A 6,568-nucleotide genomic window follows, 5' to 3' on the forward strand; every position below is an offset into this window, starting at 1 on the left:
AAAAAACAGATCCATTAGTTAAGCAGCTATTTACGGAATGGTAGCCCCAATACACTAGGTAAGGAGGTCCATTAGTAATAAATATTTCTCAATATATAATTAAATATTGTTTTTGTGATTAATCACTATGTTTAAATTATGTTTGATTTGTAGCAATGAGAATACATAATGCATATCAGGTATTTACATTCCGAATCATAACTGTAGCAAAATTACAGTTATGAAGTTGCCACCAAAATTATTTTTTGGTTTGGGGTCACTGCAACATGAGGAACTGTATTGCGGGGTCATGGCATTAGAAAGGTTGAGAACCACTGTTCTAGACTGATTGTTTTAAATTCCACTCCTGGAAGAGGACGAAACTACAACTTGGTTAGTTTATTAAGTTTTGGTTTGGTGATATGACTTAGCAAGTGACTGTTTGTGAGTTAGTTGTTTCTTTCTTCTTCTTCTTTTTTATTTGGAAGTGAATATACTCTCAAGGTTTTATTGACACATAATAAAACAAAATATGAAGCCTAAAACTGGATCACTTGACTCTTTCTCTTCTTATCTCCTCCCAGTTCAAAATGCTTGCATTTTGGAATAGCCAGCGATCTCTTAAGTTGCAGCTGGGCTCAATGCATCCAAGCCTCAGCACAGACTTCTTTGTAGTTTTAGCATTTTTGCAAAACAATGGCTTAGTCTGCCCACCATAGCCACTCTTCCTGTCATTACACTGCTTTCCATGTGCATACAGAGAATCCTTGCCCTTCTTGCACTGTGTTATTTTGTGGAGACAATGCTTGCCATACTTCTTACAGAAAGTCTGGTGGGTTTTAGGAAAAACTCATCATATTTGTGAGAGTGCTATTGGCACAGAAAGTTGTTTCTTTTTTCTTTTCTTTTTATTTTTTTTAAGTGATAGGAGGGGAGTTAGTGAGACAGGCTCCTGCATGCACCCCAACTGGGATCCACTTGGCAACCCCCATCTGGGGCCATTGTTTAATTCAACCAAGCTATCCTCAGCGCCTAGGGCCAATACTCAAACAAATCGAGCCACTGGTAAGAGAAGAGGGAGAGAGGGGAAAAAGGGAGAGAAAGAGACAGGAATATTGATCTGTTCCTGTATATGCCCTGACCAAGAATTGAACCGGCAACCTCTATGCTTTAGGACAATGCTCTACCCAACCAAACTATCCTTGGGGCAAACTGTATTGCAGAGGAAATCATACATGTAAGTTATTTTCCCCGCTGAGAAAGAAAGAAGGGCGTAGCCATGAAGTGTGGAATAGCAAAAGCTTTATATAGTAGAGCATATCCCGGACGAGGTTCTCTGGTCTCTGGTTCTCTGGGCCAGAGAAGTCACACTGCCTCCCCTGTTTGGGGGTAATTTATAACGTTGGTAGGGTGATCGGGTTGATATAATATGGCGAAATTTCATTGGCTGACAGACAGTAGTTCTTTTTTAAAGGGCTCCGGGCAGTTTCTTTTGTGACCTTCCCCCATTGCCAACTGACCTCACAATACAGACAGTAGATCTCAATATTTATTTTTTTAGATTTTATTTTTTTATTTTTTATAAAGAAAGAAGAGAGAGAGAGAAAGGCATGGGGGAAGAGCAGGAAGCAGCAACTCATAGCTGCTTCTCATATGTGCCTTGACCAGACAAGCCCAGGGTTTCAAACTGGCGACCTCAGCATTCCAGGTGGACACTCTATGTACTGCACCACCATAGGTCAGGCTCTACTCTTTAAAAAAACACAACAAACCTTAATATATCTTGAATATTTATTTGTTCATGAACAATTTTTAAAATCTTGCTTTATATGTGGTCACAATAATATTCCTATACAAATATGCTTGCAACATTTAGAACTAGATTAAAAGGAAAATCAAATAAGAACTTCAGGTTTTTTTTGTCAACCTAATCCATGTGTGCACCCGCCCTCCACCAGGCACATGCATACCTCTCACTACCATCACCATCGGAGCAAGACCTCTTAAACTTTCTTTCTTGTTTATGTCCCAGAAAATGAATTCTTTCATACAGGAAGGGGTATCATGAGGAGGTGCTGATTCCTGCCCCTTTTCACTTCTCTTCAGGGGTGTGATGTTAGGGAATCCAGTCCTCTGACCATGTCAGTCCATCCCTAAGAGTGCTGCATAGTACTTTTGGTGATCTCAATACCATATTGCCTGGCATTAACATAACTGATTTTTCTCTCAACAACCAGAAGAACATAGTGTTAAGAATTGAAATTCAACTGAGTAAATTTGGAGATTTAATTGGCTTCATTAAGTGATTGGACAGCATGAACTGGGCGGCATCTAATCTAGCAACTAGAGGGTGCTCCAAGGGGTTGTACAAAATGGAAAGTTTTTAAAGGAATAAGAGAGGGGCAAAGAAGTTATTAACAAAAGAAAAGAAAGGATTATTTTGGGGCAGGACATCAGGCAGGGTTCTTCTTATTGTGCAAATTCCTTCTTCTTTCTATAGGTGGTGGTGGTAGTGGAGAATGAAGAGGGCCCAAGGAACAGATTACCTTTCTGGTGCTTGACCAGGTTGACTAAGTTTATGTTTCTGGGAAAGGTTGAAACTACAATTAGATCAGTTACTAAATCTAGATTTGGTATCATGGGCTTTTTAGTACAAGCAACACCATTTTGGGCCTGTGGTTTCTCTCTCTCTCTCCCTCCCCCCCCCTTTTTTTTTAGTAAGAGAGAGAGAAAAGAAGAGAGATGAGAAGGATCAACTTGTAGTTGCTTTACTTTAGTTGTTCATTGATTGCTTCTCATACGTACCTTGACTGGTGGGGAGGTGCTTAGTCCAAGCCAGTGACCCCTTGCTCAAGTCAGTAATCTTGAGATTCAAGCCAGCGACCTTTGGGCTCAAGCCAGCAACCACAGGATCATTTCTTTTTATTTATTTATTATTTATTTTTTTGGTATTTTTTGTATTTTTTCAAAGTTAGAAGCAGGAAGGCAGTCAGACAGACTCCCGTATGCGCCCAACTGGGATCCACCTGGCATGCCCACCAGGAGGCAATGCTCTGCCCATCTGGGGTGTTGCTCCTTTGTGGCCGGAGCCATTCTAGCACCTGAGGTGGAGGCCCTGGAGCCATCCTCAGCACCTGGACCAACTTTGCTCCAGTGGAGCCTTGGCTGCAGGAGGGGAAGAGAAAGACAGAGAGAAAGGAGAGGGGGAAGGGTGGAGAAGCAGATGGGTGCTTCTACTGAGTGTCCTGGCTGGGATTCGAACCTGGGACTTCCACACGTCGGGCGCTCTACTGCTGAGCCAAGCAGCCAGGGCTACGGGATCATTTCAATATCCCATGCTCAAGCTGTCAACCCCATGCTCAAGCTGGTGAATCTGCACTTAAGGCAGTAAACTCAAGTATTCAAAGTAGGGACCTCAGCATCTTAGGTCAATACTCTATCTGCTGTGCCATCACCGGTCAGGCAGTTTTTCTTTTTAACAATAGTAAATTCATTATATTCTCTAAGTGTAAGACTAGATTAATTTATTATTCCCTATTGAAAATTTTATTTTTTTCATCTACCATGCCAGAAAAACTAATTGCTTTCTCTAGAAGAATAAAATGGTCTGTTTACTACTTAGCAGGCCATATTTAGCTTTGGTAACTGTTAAGAGAAAACCACAAGGTTTTGGGCAATTTGCTCATGGATAGAGCATTGGCCCAGCATGTGGATGTTCTGTTTTCTCTTGTGGTCAGGGCACACAAAAGAGGTGACCATCTGCTTCTCTACCCCTCCACCTTACCTTTTTCTCTCTCTTCCTCTGATGCAGCCAGTGGCTTGATTGGTTTGAGCATCGGCCTCAGGTGCTGAGGATAGCTCGGCTGATTTGAGCATTGGCCCCAGATGGGGTTGCCAGGTGAATCCTGGTCGGGGTGCATGCAGGAGTCTGCCTCTCTGCCTCCTTGCCTCTCACTTAATAAAACAAAAACAAAAAACAAACAAACAAACTGATATATGTTGTATAAATAGAAATTCTCTCATATGTATTTGATATTGTGGCTTGCTTTTTAGTTGCTAATACCAAGATGCTAGAACCAGTATTTGTAAGGTGACCAACTTTTGTGTGTGTGTGTGTGTGTGTGTGTGTGTGTGTGTGTGGCAGAGACAGAGTCAGAGAGAGGAACATATAGGGACAGACAGACAGGAAGGGAGAGAGATGAGAAACATCAATTCTTCGTTGTGGCTCCTTAGTTGTTCATTGATTGATTTCTCATATATGTGTTGACGGGGGGGCTACAGCAGACCGAGTGACCTTTTGCTTGAGCCAGCGACCTTGGGCTCAAGCTGGTGAGCCTTCCTCAAACCAGATGAGCCCGCATTCAATGGCGACCTCGGGGTCTTGAACCTGGGTCCTCCACATCCCAGTCCGATGCTCTATCCACTGCGCCACCACTTGGTCAGGCAGTGACCAACTTTTTTACAATGAAAAGGAGGACAAAAATAAATCGAAGAAAACAATATCATAAATAAAAGAAGCATTTTATTCATTGCAACAATAATACTATAAATGATAAATGCATAATAAAAACATTTGTAATATTTTATGAGTACTTTTCCATTGAATGAATACTTTTTGTCAATGTATCATCTTGTAACAATATATTGGAAATATCTGAAGAAATATCCTTCATATTGAATTTTAGGGCAAGTGCTGCAGCTAGAGTATCAACATTCAATCTCGATTTCTCACTTGTCAAAAATCATTAGCAATTGAATAAATTCTTTCAACTGATGCATCAGTTCCAGGGCAGCACAATGTAAATTGAACAAGAATAAATAAATTTTCACATGGAGTATGTTCATTTTTTTTTTTAAAGATTTTATTTATTTATTATGGGGGGGTGGGGGAGGAGCAGGAAGCATCAACTCCCATATGTGCCTTGACCAGGCAAGCCCAGGGTTTTGAACCGGCAACCTCAGCGTTTCCAAGTTGATGCTTTATCCACTGCGCAACCACAGGTCAGGCGGAATATGTTCATTTTTGAAATGGCTGAATATTTCCACCCATCTTTTATCAGTTTCAACGTGTTCATTTTCCCATTGTATTAATTTTTTAGAATTTAAATATACATTCAGTCTTCTAATTTCTTCAAAGAGACAATTGTCGTCTGTTTTGATGTTTGGCATTTCTTTAGATAAAAACTCAAGGCAAGATTCAATACCTGTTCAGTATACTTGCGGTGTAGTAAAAAATCACCATTGAAAACTTTTATTTCCCATGATGTTTGTTTCAGACCATTCTTCGAAATATTGAAAACATGTCTGGTAAAAATTCTGCACTTCTTTGATAAACTTTTCTGTTATGCCCAGGTTTGATTCCTCTAAGTTTGACAATTTTCTTTTTATAATTAAAGGAAGAAAATTTTCTTCAAAACAAGATTTATATTGAAGGATAAAGTCATTCAAAATAAGACTAACTTCTGTAGCTGAAATGTGTTCACCTTCAATCTTTTGAATCGTTTTGTGAAAAATAGATGCTTGATTATGTACAAAATACATTAATATCTCAGATATTTTATTATTGAAAAATGATTCCAGGATTTTAGGACATTTGTCTAAACTTAAAAAATATGAATGGAGAGGCTCAAATAATTGTAGAACATGCTCTATAGCAGGTGTTAGAGCAGGGGTTGGGAACCTTTTTGGCTGAGAGAGCCATGAACGCCACATATTTTAAAATGTAACTCCATGAGAGCCATACAATGACCCATTACATTATGCATTATCCAATATAAATATGGTGTTGTCCCGGAGGACAGCTGTGATTGGCTCCAGCCACCCACAACCATGAACATGAGCAGTAGGATATGAATGGATTGCAATACATGAGAATGTTTTACATATATATATATATATATATATATATTTATTTATTTTGTATTTTTGTGAAGCTGGAAACGGGGAGAGACAGTCAGACAGACTCCCGCATGCGCCCGACTGGGATCCACCCAGCACGCCCATCAGGGGTGACCGCTCTGCCCACCAGGAGGCAATGCTCTGCCCATCCTGGGCGTCGCTATGTTGCGACCAGAGCCACTCTAGCGCCTGAGGCAGAGGCCACAGAGCCATCCCCAGCGCCTGGGCCATCTTTGCTCCAATGGAGCCTTAGCGGCGGGAGGGGAAGAGAGAGACAGAGAGGAAGGAGAGGGGGAGGGGTGGAGAAGCAGATGGGTGCCTCTCCTGTGTGCCCTGGCCAGGAATCGAACCCGGACTTCTGCACGCCAGGCCGACGCTCTACCACTGAGCCAACCGGCCAGGGCTGTTTTATATTTTTAACGTTATTATTTTTTTAATTAAAGATTTGCTGCCTGACCAGGTGGTGGTGCAGTGGATAGAGCGTCAGACTGGGATGCCGAGGACCCAGGTTCGAGACCCCGAGGTCGCCAGCTTGAGCGCGACCTCATCTGTTTTGAGCAAAAGCTCACCAGCTTTGACTCAAGGTCGCTGGCTCGAGCAAAGGATTACTGGGTCTGCTGAAGGCCCGTGGTCAAGGCACATATGAGAAAGCAATCAATGAACAACTAAGGTGTCACAATGCGCAACGAAA

General features: G+C 41.5%; 1 pseudogene; it reads right to left on the minus strand.

Annotated features, from left to right (window-relative positions):
• Positions 1-518: 518 nt before the first annotated feature.
• On the minus strand, positions 519-1,968 carry LOC136377077 (large ribosomal subunit protein eL42-like; annotated as a pseudogene).
• Between the last annotated feature and the right edge of the window lie 4,600 nt (positions 1,969-6,568).

Source organism: Saccopteryx leptura, chromosome 6 (assembly GCF_036850995.1).
Source record: "Saccopteryx leptura isolate mSacLep1 chromosome 6, mSacLep1_pri_phased_curated, whole genome shotgun sequence".
Taxonomy (NCBI): Eukaryota; Metazoa; Chordata; class Mammalia; order Chiroptera; family Emballonuridae; genus Saccopteryx; species Saccopteryx leptura.